Source organism: Astyanax mexicanus, chromosome 10 (assembly GCF_023375975.1).
Source record: "Astyanax mexicanus isolate ESR-SI-001 chromosome 10, AstMex3_surface, whole genome shotgun sequence".
NCBI lineage: Eukaryota > Metazoa > Chordata > Actinopteri > Characiformes > Acestrorhamphidae > Astyanax > Astyanax mexicanus.
The window spans coordinates 39814496-39834576 of record NC_064417.1 but is presented as its reverse complement, the minus strand read 5'-3'; the positions used below and the strand labels follow the sequence as shown (position 1 = coordinate 39834576).

Genomic DNA, 20081 nt, shown 5'->3' with positions numbered 1-20081 from the left:
ACCCTGGCCTCCAGTCACACACATTCCTTGATAGAGCCGTCAGGCCAGCTGGAAGAGCGCCCAGCCTCTCCTGCAGTGACTAACTCCAAAGCAATGTCCTACACTTTGCCCAATCACTCTGTTCACCCACTGTGTCTGCACCACAAAAACAGGATACTTGTTTTATGAGCTTTGACCGATTATTATCCAATGGAGGCAAAATGGTTGGAATGATTATTTCCTGTGTTATTAAACCGTCTCTCCAACTTTAAGTAAATGTACATTTTAATCACTGACTCAATAAGACTCTAAAAAAGACTCAACAAGACTTGCAGATCTGCTGAGGAATGACAATCGTGTGTGTACGAAGTAAGAGAGACAGTAACAGAGACGGTTTTTCAGTGAGGTTTCCCACAAACATCTACCATAATTACGAACGGGTGCCCCCGTCCTCCTCCCACCCACAAACAAAGACGACAAAGAAGCCTTGTTTATAGCACAAGATGTGCCTCCATGGCCTGTTGTTTTAATTAAAATGTTGTACTGTTTAATTGGAGGAGTGTGCTCATGGTGAGTTAGCATTTGGACAGCGCAAAAGTCAATAAATCCACTAGTCGTGGCCTTTGACAAGCAGAAATGTTTTTCACTACTACCTCATTAATCACTGGGGAATATGGCAAATATGGAGATTGTGCTGTAGCAGAAGAGAGAAAAAAAAACGCCTCAAAACGAGTGCTGACTCACTTCTGGAAAATCGAGGATAACTACCAAGTGGTAAAATGTTCCATCTTCCCATCCAGATGGACTCAATTGAAAACCCACATTCAGCCAAAGAACTTAAACTTCTGCAAGTTATTGTGCGCTCTGCAGACAAACAGTAAGACGAAACCCAACTGAAAGCATGCAGTGCGTGCACTGAAGCAATCGTGATCTAAATGAGGTGTTTTTTTTTGTTGTAATGGAGTAGAATTAAAGAAGTAGAATTTAAAAACAGCAGTACTAAAGAACATGTTAAAGAAATGAAAGTGCTCAGTTCACAGACAGACGTTGTCACTTGGCAGTTAGGGTGTAGATATGCAACCTAAGGGGAAGAAAAAAACTCAGACTGGCTAGACTGGTTTGCTTGGGTATTAATGGAGTGGAGTCTTTTATCCACAATGATAGAAGCATTATAATGAACTATGATAACTAAGGTAATCACAATAATTAGGGTTTTAAAGTGTCAATTGCAATAATATAAACTATTGTAACAAGGATGCTGCATATGTTTAAGGCTTGTCCACACTGTGTCTTAAATTGACATCTTTTTTTTTCCAAGTCCTTTCGTAAGGATTTACTGCTTGCTCTGTAATAACTCTGTCAAACATTTTAGAGTAGTGGAAAGGGCGTAGTCCAGAGCAGTGATATGACTCATGTTCTCAATTAGTTACAAAAGCAACTAACATCTCTACGAAATGACTCAAAGATGCTAAAAAAAAAGAGAGGCCAAAACTGGCCACTAGCATTTCTTTTATATTCAAATCGCTAAGTTTGAATACTGATGGTAAGTACAGATAATATAACACACATGTCAAGAATCATGTTTCGAATGTGTGGATCCCTCAAGGCTCGTTGCATAGCACAGTGTGTTAACGCAACATTTTTTTTTTTTTTTGCTGCTGCAATGGGTGTGAAGAACCTAGCAATTTGGTCTACATGTCAGGTCATGCCTAGTTTGACTCGCCAAGGTATTGGTTACAGATAAGGATGTTACTGAATCTGTACATTGCTGAGGTTTTGTGAATGGAAAGTTTTAAGATAAATGTCCGTGAGAGCACAATAAACATGTGGTTTCCATCATCCCAAAGTTCCTTTCTCTTACAGGATTTTGCAGAATCTCCATGACCACCTATGGCAAATATGACACAACCTTTGGAGAACATGTCCACAGATACCTGCCAATAACTCTTTGAAATTTGATTAACACCAGCACTGTCTATTTCACAATCTGTCAACCCTCCAAATGCATTAAACTGTATTGTGTGGGATGATGAACACCCGAAGAAACAGGCGGAACACACTGTCCGTGCAATCAGTAACATGGAAAAGCACCAGGCAGCGGTTAGCTTGTTGCAACAGTTCAGTCAATACATCAGACAGGTATCAGCAAAAGTAGTTGAGAAAGAACTGAGGTGTTGAGCAGGATCATGTGCAACACTCGCACATCTTGACAAAACATATGTGCTTATTGCTGTATAGATCTTGAAGGCATGTTCCTTCAAGTCCTTCATTTATATTGCTCTTACTGCTGCCACACCCCCTCAGGCTTAGCACCTAAAGTAAACTGTGTGCATTGAGCAAACTTGCATTTTAAAATACACAAGTTTTAACTTTTTTTTTTGCTTCATGTTTGTCAATTGTTCTTTACATTGTTTTAACTTTGAATTCATGATAAATGGACCTGTAGAATAAGTCCAAAATGACTTCTAATTAAATATTTTAGCACTGATTTTCAGTTACACGTCATAGTTAAAAGGGATCTTGCCATTTTATAGAGATGTGCTTTGAATAACAGTGGCTTATTGCTTATACAACATAAGCTAAACAACTGCAATACTTTTACATTTATTTTTCTTTTTATTCCCAGTCTCCTTTTATGTTCACTAGTGTTAAGAAAATTAAAGGCCTTCACAAAGAATTCCCAGTCCCATATTGCACGTCCCAGACTGCTGCTTACAATAGAATGCAGTCACATGGAAAATGATGAAAAATCAACGTGTGGTTCTGAGTCACTGTCATTTTGGCAGGGGTTTGGCCTTTTGCTCAATTGTTCCTAACTTCCACAGTCAGTATTTCTCAACTACAGCTTAGTTTGGACAAGCTGAAGCACAGTGGATTCACACAACCAGGCCAGAGGTTTCAAAAAACTGGATGTGTCAGAAGAAAACTGTTAGGATAATTATGCAGTCACATATGCCTCATTGAACTCATTCAGTTTTTTTGTCAACATCCCTATGTCTGTGGTCCTTTCTTATCAGCAGGGGATAATCTAAACAAACCATTTCAAAGATAACCGCAAATGAAAGCCCTCATTCAGGTCTTTATCAGTGGGTTCTTGAGTCAGAAACAAAGCATGGTGCAGGTGAGAACACAAACAAATAGAAAATATCACACTTGGTTGTTAAGAGGGCTGTTCCTCCATACTGTTCTCCATTTGGTGTAGATGCCAGACCCTGTAAGGAAATGACAGAGGAAGTCTGCGCACGTCCAGAGTCTTTCCGTTTCACACTGGCATAGAAAACGTCTCGGAGGCACCCCTCCTATCTACCCTATCAACACTTTGCAGGAGAAAGTGGTGCCTCCGCCTGAAACTAGTTTCTTTGAGCAATGATGTTTCAGTCCGTCACTCTAAAACCTCAATGTACAGTGTGTGGTCTGTCCCTTAACAGAGAATCTCGAAGAACTGTGGCTGAGCTGTCTTGTCCTGTTTTGCTTAGAAACACAAACACACAGTGCAATCACCTCAAGATAGTCAAGGTTGAACCATTGCTGAAGACATGGAAGACATGCTGGACCTTGATTGAACCTGATTGTTGCTACTAACTATAGTCTGTGTACAAATCCCTGTGAACAGAATGTGCAAAATTTGAAAAGGCTATTCTTTATCTTCTATGGCCTCTATCTGTACATCTTGATGGTATCTTCTATCATGTAGTGATACTCTCAACTACAAAAAAACGAAAGGAGTGAGAAGGGTGTGGCAGCAGAGGGAGGGGTGGATGGGATCTAAATGCGTAGTTCCTCACTCCTTGTACCCGTGTATATAGTTTTTCATTTCATTTTTTGAGCTTTTTGAAAATGTTTGAATAGGCCATGCCGAAGAGCTTCCACTCTAGAAACTCTACTTTTCTCCTGTTCTCCTAACTCTTCAAGTTCTTGAAAAGTTAGGAGAAGTTAGGAGAGCATTTCTGCAGCAAACCTCACCTCCACATAAGCGTTAAATAAGAGCAGAGCGTGAATAAAACATTTCATTCTTTCCTTTTCCAAGCAAAGCTGTACTTTTCCTTCTTGTGCTTCAGACCTGGTTTCAATTAGTAAGTCTTTCCAAACCACTACATTCCATCACCCCCCACCTCCCCCACTCCCCCCCTTACCACCACCACCACCATCCCCCTCTTTTCGCACTCCCCACACCCTGGCCAGAATCCCAGGTTAAGAAAATCGAGAAAAAAAACTGAGAATGACCAGACTCCACCCATTTTCAGTACATTTAAGCTTCACTACTTTAGAGTGGAGTTTTTTTTTCTTTTCTTTAAACGCCACACCTCAACTTAAATTTACTAGCAGTACCCCAGTCTCAATGTGCACAAACACCAAACAAATTCCATAAAACTTTTTTTTTTTACAACGGTCTTAGTTATAGTCATACAGTGGAATATGCTGACGTTGCCCAAATCTTCAGGCTGTGACCACATTTGGAAGAGTATGAAACCACACGTGAGATTATGAGCACGGAGAATCAACGTGGACAGAAAATAAGCTCAAGCCTGAAAGCGTGGAAGCAGCATTATGCGTAAATACGTAAAACAACTCTTGTTTATCAGCATTTACATAGCATAAAACACACGTTCACAACCTTAAAAACACAAATATATAAACATCGGAAACTTTTCTTCATACAAACTAAAACTTTTCGAGCGTGCGCAACACCACTCCAGCTGCGTGTGTGACGAGTGCGTGCGTACACGCCGAGCCCAACGTTATATCCACGTTGCACAGCCAAACTCGACCAGCACCGCTGCTGAAGCTTTTTCTACAGACAAAACCAAAGGTGTGGGCATATCCTTTGCATGGCATGCAAACAAATCCGAGCTTTTTTCCTTGCCAATAGCCTGCTGCGCCCTTATTAGCTGAGCTAATGCGCACTGTTGCCTCTCAAATGCAATATCTGGCTATTCAAAGACATGCTGTTTAAAAGTGTATTACTACTCGATTCCCATTAGAGCAAAAGCCATTAAAAAACTTGTCTTGAACGGTTTATTTCTGTCCAAAAAGCCTGTGCGTAACGGAGAAGCCACTGTGCAACCAGAGAGATAGATACATACACACCCACCTCTCCTCATGATCCAAGTTATGCTTCATTGTCTTCAGACAGACGGGGGCTCATAACTCATATATGCACAGATAAAGACTCCCAACAGACCCCAGAACTTCGCTGAACACGCCCTTAGCATTCTATTTTATTCGTTTTTTGATTTACGCACAGTATTACACCAATGACATTAGGCTACAATAAAGAAGCTAAGCTGCAGACTTCTGTTCTAATCACTTAGCACTGTTCCATACACATAACAGATAGATAGATAGATATCCAGCATTTTTACATTCATAAGACCTTCGGTACCAAACTTGGTACTCTGAGGTAAACACGCCCTTAAAGCTTGGTATGTCACTTCTTTACGCATTAGTTTAAAACAAAGTTACATATGACGAAGGCAGATTGCTTTTGCTTGATCTACAGCCTATTCTAAACACTTTAAAAGTGTTTTAAGACGTATAAGGTTAAGGATAAGTTCTTACCTGGAGCAGATCCTGCATCCAAAGCTTTTACCACCTCGGCATGAGCATCCTCAGCCGGACACGCCTTTTCTGCCACAGCCCCCAAAAGTTTTCTCCCACACAGATGCTGTCTGAAACTTTTTTTCTTTGAGAACTCAAACTTTCTCTGTCTCTCACACACTTTCTAGGTTTTTTTTTTTTTTTGTCCACCCAAGGCTTAAAGCCTTTCTAACTTTTTCTTTTCTCTCTCTCTTTCTCACTCCCTTTTTTCTCTCTCTCTCTCTTCAGAAGCTGTGGTCGTAACTTGGGGCTATGGAGAATGGCTGAGCGCAGGGCAGGGCAGGGATCTTCAGGAGGAAAGAGGGAGGGAGGGAACGGTGTGGCAGGGAGGCGTTGTTTGTTCTTTTTTTTTTTGCCCCCCTCCCTCCCTTCATCCTCTACCAGTGTTTCCATCAGCCACGCCCACTGGCGCTACGATTGGTTACTGGGTCTTACTTCCAAGCAGGCCGCCGTTACGGTGAGCACAAGGACCTACCAGCAACTACTGAGGCCAAGCCCAGCTCGGGGGCGGGGTCCGCTCGGGAGGCGCAATACGGGTGGGTTAAGAAGAAAAGTAAAGTAAAGCAGAAGGGAGTGGTCGTCTGCTTCTGCCCTTCAGCCCACGCACTGTTGAGGAAATATGGACGTGAAGGCCTGAACTTTTAGAGAACATGATTGTAGTTGCGTTGGTAAAAGGGTGTAAAATGGGTGTTTCTCAATACCATGATTGTGAAGAACAAACAGATTGTTGAAGAACTTGTGTTCTTTAGAAGAATGTTCTTGACAAGTTACCTGCAAGAATGAACTCGCAGAAATGAGAACAAGAAGTGAGGACACATTTTGAGAGGTGCTGTAACTAAACTACAGCTGTAAAATATGCCTTTCAAGATATTATAATCCAAAGCTAACCTACCAAAAAGCTTATTAACCTGCTAAAGACTGTATCAAATGAGCTAAGATTGTACAAATATATAACCTATTTCCTACCTCATTAAAAAAAGCTACCATTTAACCCTCCTATTATGTTAATTTGTCAGGAACAGCAATGGAGTTCCCAACCAAAAGAATCCTAACAATCAGTGTGACTATTTCATTACTAACTCCATGTAATGGATCATATAGGATAATGTACTCGTTTGTCATTTTTATGTTTCACTACTTTATTACTTTTGAAAGACCAACATATAAAACAATAGTTTTACATAACCTTTTACAATGAAACATAACATTGCAATTTTGTTTTAGTTTTAGGCTTTGACATATTGTATGTTGATTACACTAATTAAAGCAAGCAGAAGAAGTTTCATACTACATATATTTTTCCTAGATCTTCAAATGGGTCAGTTTCACTCATAACATAACAAGAAGGTTAAAAACTTAACTTGGTAAGTGTGGGTCTGTCCAGCATCTTCTACCATTATATCAGAGCTGAATTCACAGTAAATGCTTAGTATTTGTATTCATCCTTGCTAGCAAGTCACCAACTAATACATAGGCGACTTGGTTATGGTACAGTAGTGCTATTCTAATTATAAATATACCTCAGCGGTGCTACTCGAGTTAAACATAAGTGAAATTTACACAGGGGAAGGTGACAATTTATTTGTTTGTAAACAAAAAAAAAACCCAGGCTATCTACCTCAGTTACCTATCTAACTTAGCTAGCTAGTATTACTGTCATAGGCCTGTGCAGCTGTTATCCTTTTGCTGGAAAGTAAAATACAGCCAGCTTGTATAGAATTAGTACACGGTTACCATCTGCTTTAAATAATTTGCCACTGGGTATTTTTTGGGTATTTTTATTTTATTTTATTTTAGGCCTATATATTTTGACCTATATGACTCCCATCCCATACATTGTTGTTTGCCTTACTTCCTGATTCATACACTAAATAATATTATGTCTGGGCAAAGTTCTGGGCAATTTTGACTGATCACTCTGATACAAAACTGCACAAATATGGAACAGTTCTATAAACAGTGATGTCACTTCCTCTATCAGAAAACCAGATATGAGATATGTCACATGTCTAATCTCATTACTTTGTAAAAAAAATACACTAGGATACACTAACACACATCCTGTTTTTAAAGGTGTTGTGTGGAATCTATGAGTTTACGATTAAAGAGTTAACTGATGTGTCAGATATTTCCATATTTTAATTGTATTCACTATTCTAGAACGGGCCAATAACTGAAAGACACAGTGAGAGGAGATAGATAGAGATAGAGATAGAGGGAGTTAATGACAGCTTTTACACTTGTATTTACACTCAGTTTACAATGTAGCCACAGTTACAGATGGACATCCACAGCGTGATGAATGGTTCACCCTTGGGATGGTGGTTCTTATGACTCATCATGACTGAGACACATTTTTTCAGCAATGAAAAAATGCAATAGTGTGCAGAATCTGTACATTTCCCCAGTTTTATACACCCATACTTGGGTGAATAAGTAATGCTTTAATGCTTATATGATAGTTTTTTTTTTTAAAGATGAGGAGTTATGTGTTTACTTCTGTGCCTTTATCCTCGTGAGGAAAGGCTTGAGTTTGAGTCATTCACATCTGAGTCATTCACGTTAAGCATCTAAATCCATTTTGGGAGGGTTTCCCAGACATGGATGAAGCCTGGTCTTAGACCATGATTTACCTTTGGAAATTCTTCTGAGTCTAGACCTAGGCTAAATCTGGGCCAAGGAAGCTCTCGCTCTGTGTTTATTTTCATTGTGTTCTGTTAATAACTTATCCTGTACACCTCTTCTTTTATTTTAGATTTTGGACATTTTATTTTGGAACAATTCATCTAAAAAAGAGGAGAAAGGAGTGTATAATACTTGTATTCCTATGCTGATAGATGTTGTATGTAGGGCTGCACGATTTATCCTTTAAGCATCGCCAACACAATGTGCGCATGCAACAACACTTAAGGCAATTAGATCAAACACGTCATGTTGCAATGTTTCGATTATTGACACAAGAAGTAGATACACAGCGCTGTCTCTGTGTCTGTGTAAGTGACAGGCTGCTGCTGCCTGAGAAGCAGGAGGGGGAGGGGGAGCACAGGGCAGTAGGAGTAAACACAAGTTAACCGCATGGCCTCCATCCACATAGTTTAGCACATGCTTGTAAATGCACGTGTCGAAAGCTGTGCACCTCAGTCCAGCACAGTTTTAAGTTCATGTTTTTAAACCGAGAAAAACGTTCTTATGAACTCTATGCAGTGTGGTAAATATGGCTTTAATATCCTTTCAGTTACACACGTAACACATAAGTGTATGTGAAAAGTCTCGTTCATGGTGCAGCCAGTTATCTGTCCATGTGCATGCTAAACAGCAAACATATCTCTAGCCTAAGGGATGATGACATTGCACATGTGAAATGACAGCTAATATTTCCAAAACATATCTTGTGCATTACATTATGAAGTACAAACACAACTAGGTCAGAATTCTGTGTTTGAAGAACCTGTTATTTTAGTTAATCAATTCAGAACTCACTTAGAACTCACATAGGTTGCCTGTAACTAGTTCAGGACTGACTTCCTCCCAAGCACCGAAATCTTAAGATTTCACAATGAGTTCTCAAATTACAGTCTGCCATTCTCTTTGTTGGGTTTAGTCTTGTTAATTGTAGATTTATTGCAGCTAATTTAACAGCATTGAAGCTGAATTGCTTTATGTATTTCAGACAGACTGGACTATTTTTATGCACAATCCTAAATTTACGCAAAAAAAAACAAAAACAATAACAGACACAATAAATCCATGCTTTGTCTGGTCCTTGTCTGACTTTCTTTACTTTATTAACATACATACATTCCTTTATTTCAGGCCTGAAACACATTCCAAATAAGCTGGTACAGAGACAATTTGGGGCTTATAATCATTAATGATAAAAGTAAATAATTTGTCTTGTAACATTATGAACACATTTCTTTTCTTACCAGTCTCTACTTTTTAATTAAGATTACCTTCTGGTTTGGTACCTCTAAAATCAACGAGAAACTAAAACCTAACCTAGAGACACGTCTGCGTTCATTACCTGATTTACATTGCCGTTGTGCTCCCTGATAGACCTGTAATGCTAATCAAATGTTCCAAGCAGCCGCTTCCACTGGAAATCTTTTGCCTTCATCTTGTTGATAATTTTACTACAGATCAGATGTAGAGTTTAAAAGTATGCCCTACAGCCACTGCTGGAGTTACCCACCGCTATCAAAACAGCCTTTCACTAGGCCCCTCGCTGCTTTCTCAAAACCCCTACAGAGTGCCCCATTGTTTGAACCTTCCTTAACAACCCTGCATTATAAATATTGTTGCTACTGTCATCGGAAGATCTTAGATTTAGATTGAAAAAACACATGTAATGATCTTCCCATTATATCAAATCAGTTTCAAACTTTAATAAGAATTTAACCAAACACAAACCATCAATTCAATAAAATTGAAACTAATTAATGCAGTGCTGTTTGCATGGACAAGTCTCGTGGTTGCATGGATGATAGGGAGTTTTGGAAGGTTTGATTATGCAGCTTCAAATATTTGCTTGAATAAATTGTCCCTTGTTTAATAAACAATGATTAAAGATTCTCAAAGCAAAAGTTGTATTACTTGTTTGTACCTAAATAAATAATGCAGTTTTTTTGTTTTTGTATTGAAGGACATTATGTGCAATTTGTGTCATTGTAACAAATGTGGCAGATCAAAATTAAATCACAATAAGTTACACTAATACTGTGTACTCATTTAAATTCTTATTAGTTCTTAATTATGCTATGCACAATTCACACTCTAGAAATACTTAAAGGTAGCATATTATAAAATATGGATTAATACGGATTGCTTAGTAAAGCCAGTGATTCTACATCAAACTATGACATCTCAAAAAACTGTTTAAATACTTAAATATCACTTTGCCTCGCTAATTGGTTCAGCATGCACTTAAACACTACCTCTTTTTTGTGAACAACTTTTTGTTTATTGAAAGTCAGTACAGTGGATAATGTGAAACACAAATAAAGACCAAATACACAGAAAAATGGAAGATAGTTATGCTGAGATTCAATATAGAGTAAAGAAAACAAACAAACAAACAAAAAATCTAATATAAAATTGTAGTTTAAAAAGAAAAAGCCTGTTAAAAAAATCTAAATTATAAATAATTAGGAATTGACAGAGTATTGAAAACCCAGTACAATCAAACAATACCTCTTGTTGATGGTTTCTTATAAAACCTTTCATAAAGAAGGCTTTTATTTTTGTTATAAGTCAAACAACTTTTATTTACTGTTGTACTGACATGCCATATATTGTGTAAAATGCAGTACATTAATTTATTATGATGTTTACCTCAGGCCTGTGGGTTTTAGATAACCAGGACACAAAGTTATTGAAGTTGTGCAAAAATGTAACATTCCTGCACAAATGTGATACTTCCTTGAGAAGTACAAGCAGTAGTTCAACACAGGTTATTAGCACTTGGTCTCATTAAATCGGTCATAAACACAGTATTGTACAACTTCTATATGTGGCCATGATTCCATGGTATTTGAGTGTGCAAAAAATATATTTGTATCAATGTATAATGCGTTGTTATCGACTGCTATTGCTAAAAATGCTAAACTGAGACAGTGCTAACAATGATAACCTGAGCATAAAATTGGGATATATTTAGACTGAATTATCCATAAGGAATTGTCAAATCAGTATTGGAAAATTCCAAAGTTTTACTGGAGATGTTTTAAAATATTGTCTAATTATATGAATGTAGTGAATGTAGTTAAAATTTAATGTAGAACAAAAAAGTGAATAAAGTAAGTTGGGTTGAAGAAAAAAATCAGAAAACGTTTATGTTAAGTTGGCTTGTCTCGTTTTTTTAAAGTGCATAGAATTAGGCCTAATGTATATATTTTTTTGTTTATGTTTTGCCAAAAGTTAAATATAGCTTGCTAATCCCACACATATTATAAACTGTGGACAGAGCAGTGGGTGGTAATCATTGTGGCTTGTGGTGTCTGGCTAGAATTGTCCATGCGACCATAAAAAGCAAATCTGTTAGAAATCTCATCCACACTTTGCTCCACAGAGGTTCCACATGCATGTTCCACAGGTCAGCTCATCATTCTGTAGTTTTTTTTAAAAGTCATGGGACACAATACTAGTTCCTGTCCATTGACTTTTGGCATGTCTGTGTATATATGGCCCATTTTAAGTGTCTATTCTATGATATGTTTCAATCATTGTTAGTTCTGTTTACATGTAAAACTGTTCCAGATTTTCTATGTAAAAAGGGAGGACTACAAAACTACAAAAATATTTTTTAAGTCAAATGTTTTTACTGTCATTCTGCATCTCAGTTTAATCAACAATACATTTAATGCTGAGCCTCACAAACATTAGTAAACGTGCTGCAGCTGAAATGCTGGGCAAGATGTTTAGACTGGGATCCTCCCCCGTCACTTGTCCCCAGACTGGCTGTCTTCTGACATGGAGTGCTGAGCTCTTGCTGGGTTTTGAACTTTGATCTTATCACACTTGATGAGCAGACAGTTAGACCATTGTGCCACCCAAGAGCAATTAAAGTCTCCTACATAAAAACACAATTCGGAGTAAATCTATTCTTCTGTTCAGAAATATACTGCAAAGCTTTACTGCTCTAGAGTGGCACAACTGTCTAACTGCTACAGCTACTTGTCAATATTACCAGAAGATGCTAAGTTTGAATCCAATCAATAACACAGCACTCTATTGTCAGGAGCCCTCCATGGTCAGGAGCCTAAGATTTGAAATGCCTTTCACCTATGATGAGGGGATTTCTGAATTTCAGATGGAAATAAAACAGTTAGAAGTTTAAAAGGTAAGGGACAAAACTAATGCTGCAAGTGGATAGTGTGAAATTTCATGTGGAATGCCTCCCAAAGTTGGATTTTCGAGTTTAGAATCCAAGATTGCTGCACTGCACAGCAGCAGAACTATAAGCAGTAGTGTATAACAGTTTATTAGCACTTATCTATCTACTGTATATATATATATATATATGTATTTGTGTCTCATTAAATCCGTCTTGAACACAGTACTGTACAACTTTACAACTTCTATCTGTGGTCATGATTCCATGGTATATAACTGTAATGTAAAATGCCTGCTGTGATCAACTGCTATAGCTAAAAATGCTAACCTGGAACAGTGCTAACAATGAAGCTAAGGTGGAGCATAGAACTGTCAAACCAGTTTTAGTAAATACCAACGTTTTACTGGAGAGGTTTTTAAAATATAGTCTAATTAAATTAATGTAGTAAAAGTGAATAAAGCAAGAGCATAGATAGGCATAAAATTAGGCCAAATGTATCTTTTTTTTTCTTGTTTCTGTTTTTCCAAGAATTAAATATAGTTTGCTAATCCCACAAGTACCATAAACTGAATCACATCAACTGGCCAGCAAATAATTGGCCAGCGATGAGACAATGTTAAGTACTTTCTGTCCAGCACACATTCTGCTCAGCCTGAGGCCAAACGGCCGCAGCAAACGGCCTTGAGTAACATGTTTCTGCCTCCTACAAGAGAAGATACCATGTTATTTGCATAACAGTGTTTTGGAAAACGCGGCACTGTAATAACTTATTGGCTGGATATCTCGGCTACGTTACTCTGTGCAGGAGACACTGCAGCAGACACAAGCAGAAAGCGTAACAATGTCCAGCTAAACATGTTGAGTGGGTGTCTGTGCGAATGTGCATTCGTATGTACTGTATGTGTGAGTGTGTGTGTGTGTGTGTGTGTGTGTGTGTGTTTGTGTGTGTCTGTGTGAGTGTGTGTGTGTGTTTGTGTGTGTGTCGGAGGCTTAACCTTGAAACACTCCTTCAACAAATCCATGTCACACCCATATATTCAGTGCAGAGAAATAGCAAACAGCAGATGAATTCAGTAAACAGAGAAGGAGTTATTATACTGTCTGTCTTTGCAAAAAAAAAAAAAAAACGGCAGGGTGTGGCACGCCACTCTGGGTGAAGAAAGTGATTTTCATGAGGGGGAACAAAAAAAGCGAAAGAAAAAAAGAACAAGAAAGAACGTCTTCTCATCATGCTCAAAAACCTCAGCAGGGAGAGAAAAAGGAGAAGGATCATGTTCTGCAAACATGGGAACAGAAAAGCAGATGTTTTAGCAGTGCGTATGTGCCTAACGTAGTAAAATCCTGGCCTTGATTTGGCCGCGCTCTCCCGGCTCTCTGCGTAGGAGTTCTGCCTCTGTACGGCAATAAAGAATCTGGATTACAAACGGGCAAGAAAAAAAATGGCAAGAACAAAACATTCCCATTTTTAGGAGTGATTTTCTCAAAGCGCAGGCCTCTAACAAAGGACGCTGCAGACCGAAGAAAGGACAGCACTGTGGGCCGAAGATAATTCGGAGTGCTCTGTGTAAGTGTATGAGTGTCCCGTGCTTTTAGTTAGCGTAAGCTGCAAGTACCCACGGAACTCTGTCAGGGCCCAGCCATGAAAAATGGAATGTCTCAATAGTTCAATACTAGGATATGTGGGAATGGGTGTGTTTCCTGGAGAGCTGTGCTTATAGGTGTGTCTGCTTGTGCGCGCTAGTGCAAATAACAAGAGTGAGTGTTGGTGTGTCAGGATGAGTCACGCAGTATGACTACAATGCTCACCGTGCCACTCATGCAGGGAGCGAAGCAAAGGAAAAGAACAGGGAGGGGCAGGGGGGGCCCGAATCCGCTGGGTGTGGCCCGGGAGGGATCAACTTCAGAGGATAAGCGGAGCCACTTCTTTTTCATAGGTTAAACAAAAACAGTAGGTAATAAAGCGCAACGAAGAGGGTGCACACCGAAAGCCACTTTTCGCTTTTGTGGTCAAATGTGTTCTACTACTGCCAATCTAAACACTCGCTTTCATTCTCATTCAGCCAAAGACCATCTGTTGAAAAGGCTCCTCTTGGACTGTAATCGTGCTTACTATTAGCTAAACAATGGACCCAAATCAAATTCCTGTTCACTCCAACAATGCACACAGTGTCTTTGCAAGGGAGGAGCATGCACTGCTGTTTCATATCATGATCATTTGATAGATCACGCGGTAGCGTCCGTCCCAACAACCCTGCAAGGCCTTTCCTCTATCCTCAGTACAGTTCTTCAGAACTTGCATGGCCTTGAGTCCTCCTTCCTTTTACTCTTTTTTTTTTACTGAAAGTGGAGATGCATAAAGCAACATTTCGAATCAATTACGAGGTCAAAAGAGGTCAGGGCCATTCTAAAAAAAGGGCGTAATCCAGCTTTAGTCAGGGTGTTCTCTTTTACAGGAAGACTTGAAAGATGTTGACGACTAAACGTTGTTAGATCATTTTGTGTCATGTGGAAAAACTTCTGTCGAGAAGTCAATTTTTAAGCCTTTCTGCAGTGATGTAAAGTTTCGGCCTATTATTGTGGGCACATGCGAGTCTCATTAGCTGGTTGTTTTTCTGAGAACAACAGCAGAACTGTGGAAATGAGCCATCCCATCGTCCATGAACTAAACAAGCAGCCAGCACATCAAGTAACTGCGAGCACAAAAGAGCCATTTTTACAAAGGTTTCCTCTATGGACTGTCCAGTCAGTTTGAATAGGGCTTGCCAGTACAAGAGAGAGGACAGTGATGGTTATCTGTTTACAAGGCTTTTACACCTCCAAAGATACCAAGCTACTATTAAGTACTTCAGGTGTTATTTTGTCTCATTCTTAGTGCGAACCGGGTTAATCAGTGTTACATTTTTTCATTTCAAAATTCTCCACACATTGCCAGGACTGCCAGCAGAAGCCCCATTTTTTCTTTTTGCCATGCCTTTGTAATTTAAGCAGCATGTGGTTTTGCACTCTCCTGCTGAAAAATAGATCTGTGTCCCTGGAAGAGACGTCACCTTAAAAGCCAGTAAATGATAAATTGCCTTTGCCAAGGGCACTTTAGCTTTAAGGCCAGACCATGACAACCTGGCTTTTTACTTTTTGGTTACTGATATCAGTCTAAGTGGTCCTTTTTATCTTTGGTCTGGAGAATACAACACAAAACAAAGGATTGTTTTTATGTTTTGATGGCAGAGAGTTTGATGTAGCATGTTTTTTTTTTAAGTTTAAATGGGAATTATTCAAACTTTCCTACCTTTGCTCCTAATTTAACACAAAAAACTAACACAGGTAGTGAATGAAAAACTCATCAGAGCTCAGACAGGAACTACATTCAACACTTCTCACAGTAACAAATGGTTATAGGCCAATTCTAAAGCAAAATGCAATTTCAAAGTGGGCAACATAATTTATCAGAATGCATTGCTAGCACGGTCATGGCCCTCAAATAAAGGAGTTTGATGCTTGTTCTGGCCAAACATCACTGCTATACCAAGACTAATTTGTACTGTACGAGAGGATCATGATAAGGCAATATATCTTTGTGAAAATGTAGTTTCAGTATTGTTGTGTTCAAAACCTTGTAACTTTTAATGCTAGACATTGTGCTTCTTGAATCTTCACAAATATCTCCTTTAAAGCAAAACTATTCATTTCCTTGTCCATGCAGTCCATGGAGGGAAACTAAGCTGATATACTGGTTATATATGGAAAACAGTTTTTTAGTTATGTTGCTAAACAGCAGCTTAGCTGCTTCAAGGTGATAAGAAGTGATAAGAAGTATTTCAGCCCTGACTGCTTTTTGAATGAAGCCCAACACAGTTCAGCCATGCAGTCAGAAGAGATTTACATTGATTTACATATAGTATCCGTCTCAAAGACACAATAACAATACAGCCTGTTCAGTTCTAACCTCTTTTACTGTCTTATCACAGTGTTTCTCAATCCTGGTCCTGGACACACCCTGCTCTGCACATTTTAGTGGTTTCCCTACTTTAACACACCCACTGCCTCTCTGAAAGGTTGTGTTAATTAACTAATTAGATGAATCAGGTGTTGAGAGAAGGGAAATTATACAAGTGTAAAGCAGTTTTGAGAAGCACTGTCTTATAAGAAAGCAAAGCAATGATAATGACACAATCAATGTTATACCAATATAATATGTTTTCTGACATTCATCAAAACAGAGGGAAATTAGGCAATTATGAGCAAAGAACTATTAGATTATTAGAAATAAGAATACTGTATGACCCTATATCTTCACTGTTTCTAAGCTATAATGTGCTACATATGTTTCTATGAGAAGCCAGAGCTTCTCAATTTAACCTAAATACATAGGTTTAAATTCAAGGTTCTTTACCAATTTGGCAAAATGGTTCTTTATACTAACACTGATATATCCCTATTGCATATATTTTTCTCCATTGATTTAAAGTGGTTCTTCAATGCCATTGTTTGTAGGATCTTTGTTTTTTTTTTTTGTTTTTTTTAGTAAGGATATAAACTGGAACACTGGGAACATCATTGTATAACTGTAATGTTAAACTCATTTCACAGCTACATTTATTTTAAATTCACGTCACAGTTTTTTTTTACTGATATCTGAAGGTGTTATCTGAAGCTAACAGGTCTGTAATTTATGTTATTTGACTTGACGTGCAGACGTGACACCCTGAAGGCTTTGTGACAAGATGCAATACCTCATTTGGATACTGGTTCGCTGTTTGAAGAAAGTGTAGGGATTGAAGGAAGGATTTACTTCATGCAAAAATCTTAAAAGTATGGTTGGTTTTTTTTTTGTACAACTGGTTCAACCACAAATGTACTAAGTGGACTTCAGATGAAAAATTGTTCAGGAGTTCAAGAGAAATGTAGGATTTGCACAATTTTGATTGTATTTCATGTGCTTTTGCACTATATTTGAGCCTTTCCAGCAAATAAATATGCATAGTTGTCAACCACGTATCTCTTTTAGGAGAAATCTGATGTTTTTTATTGGAGGTTTTATTTTAAATGCCTTTATAAATGAATAAATATTATTAGTCCACATAAAGCAACATTTTGTTTTTCAATGTAAAAAAAAAGAATGACTGACTTTGGTAACACATTTTTTTTATTGTACTAACATAGGGGCTTTAAAACAAATTCAAAGGCAATGAATTATGCAATTATAAAGCATTTGTTTTATATGTATGAATACTTTATGCCAATACTCACAGCACAACGAAATACACGTTATTACTTATAGTATAAATTAGACTGCTTTAACAGCATGCTTAAGTGTAAGTGTGACATTTTAGTGGCATCTGTGTGATTGCTACACAAAGGTTACAGCATTTAATATCAATTTTTAATTGTACTAACATAGAAGCTTTAAAACAACTTCAAAGGCATTGAATTATGCAATTATATAGCATTTGTTTTATATGTATGAATACTTTATGCCAATACTCAATGAAATACATTGTATTATTTCTGATATGAATTAAACTGCTTTAACAGCATGCTTAAGTGTAAGTGTGGTATTTCAGTGACATTTGTGTGATTGTTTTACAAAACTTGCAGCATTTAGTATCAATTTAAATAGTATGTTGTGTCTATACAGTCTTGTTTATTTAAAAAATGTCATATATCATGTTGTGAGAACTGGAAAAATCTATTTATACATTTAGAGTATGCCTGTATAAAGTATATAAGTCCATATCGTCGCTCTCCTATGAAAAACACTTATCTCCATTTTTTTGTCAATTTTATTTAACTACATAATTTGAACAGACAAACTGTCCCTTACACTGTGCCAAAATTTCTTGATGAACGGACCAATAGAAACTCTTCAAAATGACCTGAAATTAACTCTTTTTACATTGACAACCTTTACAAGTTTTTTTCTCTCTCCTGTAAAGTTGCTGGTTTTAATTGGACAGCGATGATATGAAAGTACCCTACAAAAAGGAGAAGTGGTTGAGATATGCTTACACGTTGGAAAGGCTTGAATATTGGTTCATTTTTTGGATTAAATGTTCTCAACTAAGGTTTTGATCAATATTTTTGAGATTTTTGAGAGCTGTGTGATACAGAACGCTGATAAAAATTTATCAGGCTCTCAGTGTTCAGCACCTTCTCCAGGGCTTGCCCGACTTTTACCTATGAAAGCACATTCCAGTTTAACTACTTCAGAGAACAGTGGTTACTTTACCACTGGCATGTACCGCTGTATGGAGGCGGAGTGCAGGAATGTATGCATGTGGAGATTGTTCTCATGTACCACATTCCCTGTATGAAACAGAGAGGCTGGTTTTCTCTCTCTCACGCTCTCTCACTCTCTCTGTAGATCTGTTTTCAGGGTGGATGTACCTAGATGAGCAGAATCAGATGTATGCATTCGAAGTGATGTGGGATACTAAACATCTGGCCAGTGTCCCACAACCCACCGGATGATTAACCCTGGCAGTTGCTACGCGACTGTGTTTTTCGGCCTTTATTGTCCTGGGGCTTCCCTGCGTTAGATCTCATGATTCAGAAAGAGGCTATCCCGAACTTCCAGTAAAGAAAAGAGGAAAGAGAGAAGAGCGCAGAATGTCAGACGGATTGAATTGTGGTTTCCCCTGCAGATTATGACTCACCAACACGAGGGAGGGACGGGCCGAAAAGGACTATTCTGGGATGGCTGCCATGGCAACATAATAAGCAAGGGGGCAGGTTACTGCAGGGAGGTTTCCATAGCAAAGGCCTGTGTGTGTATATAAATATGGGATGCCAAAAGTGCTTGAGAAGTTCGAAAAATCAGATAAACTGCGTGGTCAGTCGTTCAGGCAGCACCGATGAGATGACAAGAAAACAAAACAAAACAGATAACAACCATAATCACACACTCATTCATTAATAATCAAGAATCATATACATACTAATCATTACATTACTTTCTTCTCAGCTGCACAGAATTGTGTTACAGATTTTTGTTCTATTGTGTAAATTTAGTGTACAATCATGTACAACATGTAAATTATAAAATTATATTTTTTAGTGACTATCTGTGTATATATTGTATATATACAATCATTTTATCATTTGACATCAATTTTCATAGCTATGATTTATTTGAGATATATTTGATATAGATACTACATTTGACCTTATCTGTTATTTAAGCTTCATATATTCTATTCTTTTTAACTTAAAGCTTGAAAGAATTATGACACACCAACAACCAACGTCATATCAGCGTCTGCCTTACAGAAAAAAAAGATCACAAGATAATTCACGTATTATTCACATGATTCACTGCTTTTCCTTTTTTTTTTTTTCTAAAATCCTCACTTGTGAAATATATGGGGCTCCTCTGCCTGCAGCTCTCCCCGTGAATCCCAGTAACTAGGTTTACCATACCAGCCTCTGATATAAAGTCCGGTTTTTATTTCTGGATTTGTACTCAAATGTAATTTGTCTCACTTGACTCAGAACTTTCACATCTCTAATTTTGCCCGGCCAGCTCTGAACAACGCAGCCCTTCTCCTCAGAGTAAGTGAGTTAAATCTGCACATTGCTCAACCGCTGCTCCACCTAGAATTCCTACTGATCTGCACGCTGCTCTCGCACACAGTCTTCGCTCTGAAAACTTTTCTTAAGAAAATATTACCTACAA

At 38.1% G+C, this 20081-nt stretch overlaps 1 protein-coding gene across 50 annotated transcripts in view; it reads right to left on the bottom strand.

Annotated features, from left to right (window-relative positions):
* The window catches only part of ahnak (AHNAK nucleoprotein), a 36269-nt gene extending 30370 nt beyond the window's left edge, over window positions 1-5899 (bottom strand). For 30 of the 50 annotated variants that reach the window (XM_049484066.1, XM_049484083.1, XM_049484081.1 and 27 more), the window contains exon 1: window positions 5539-5898. The gene's annotated coding sequence lies outside the window, so the exon portion shown is untranslated. Of the gene's footprint in view, window positions 1-5538 lie in introns of all 50 variants that reach the window. The other 20 variants (XM_049484067.1, XM_049484086.1, XM_049484102.1 and 17 more) reach the window with 2 other exon arrangements.
* Between the last annotated feature and the right edge of the window lie 14182 nt (window positions 5900-20081).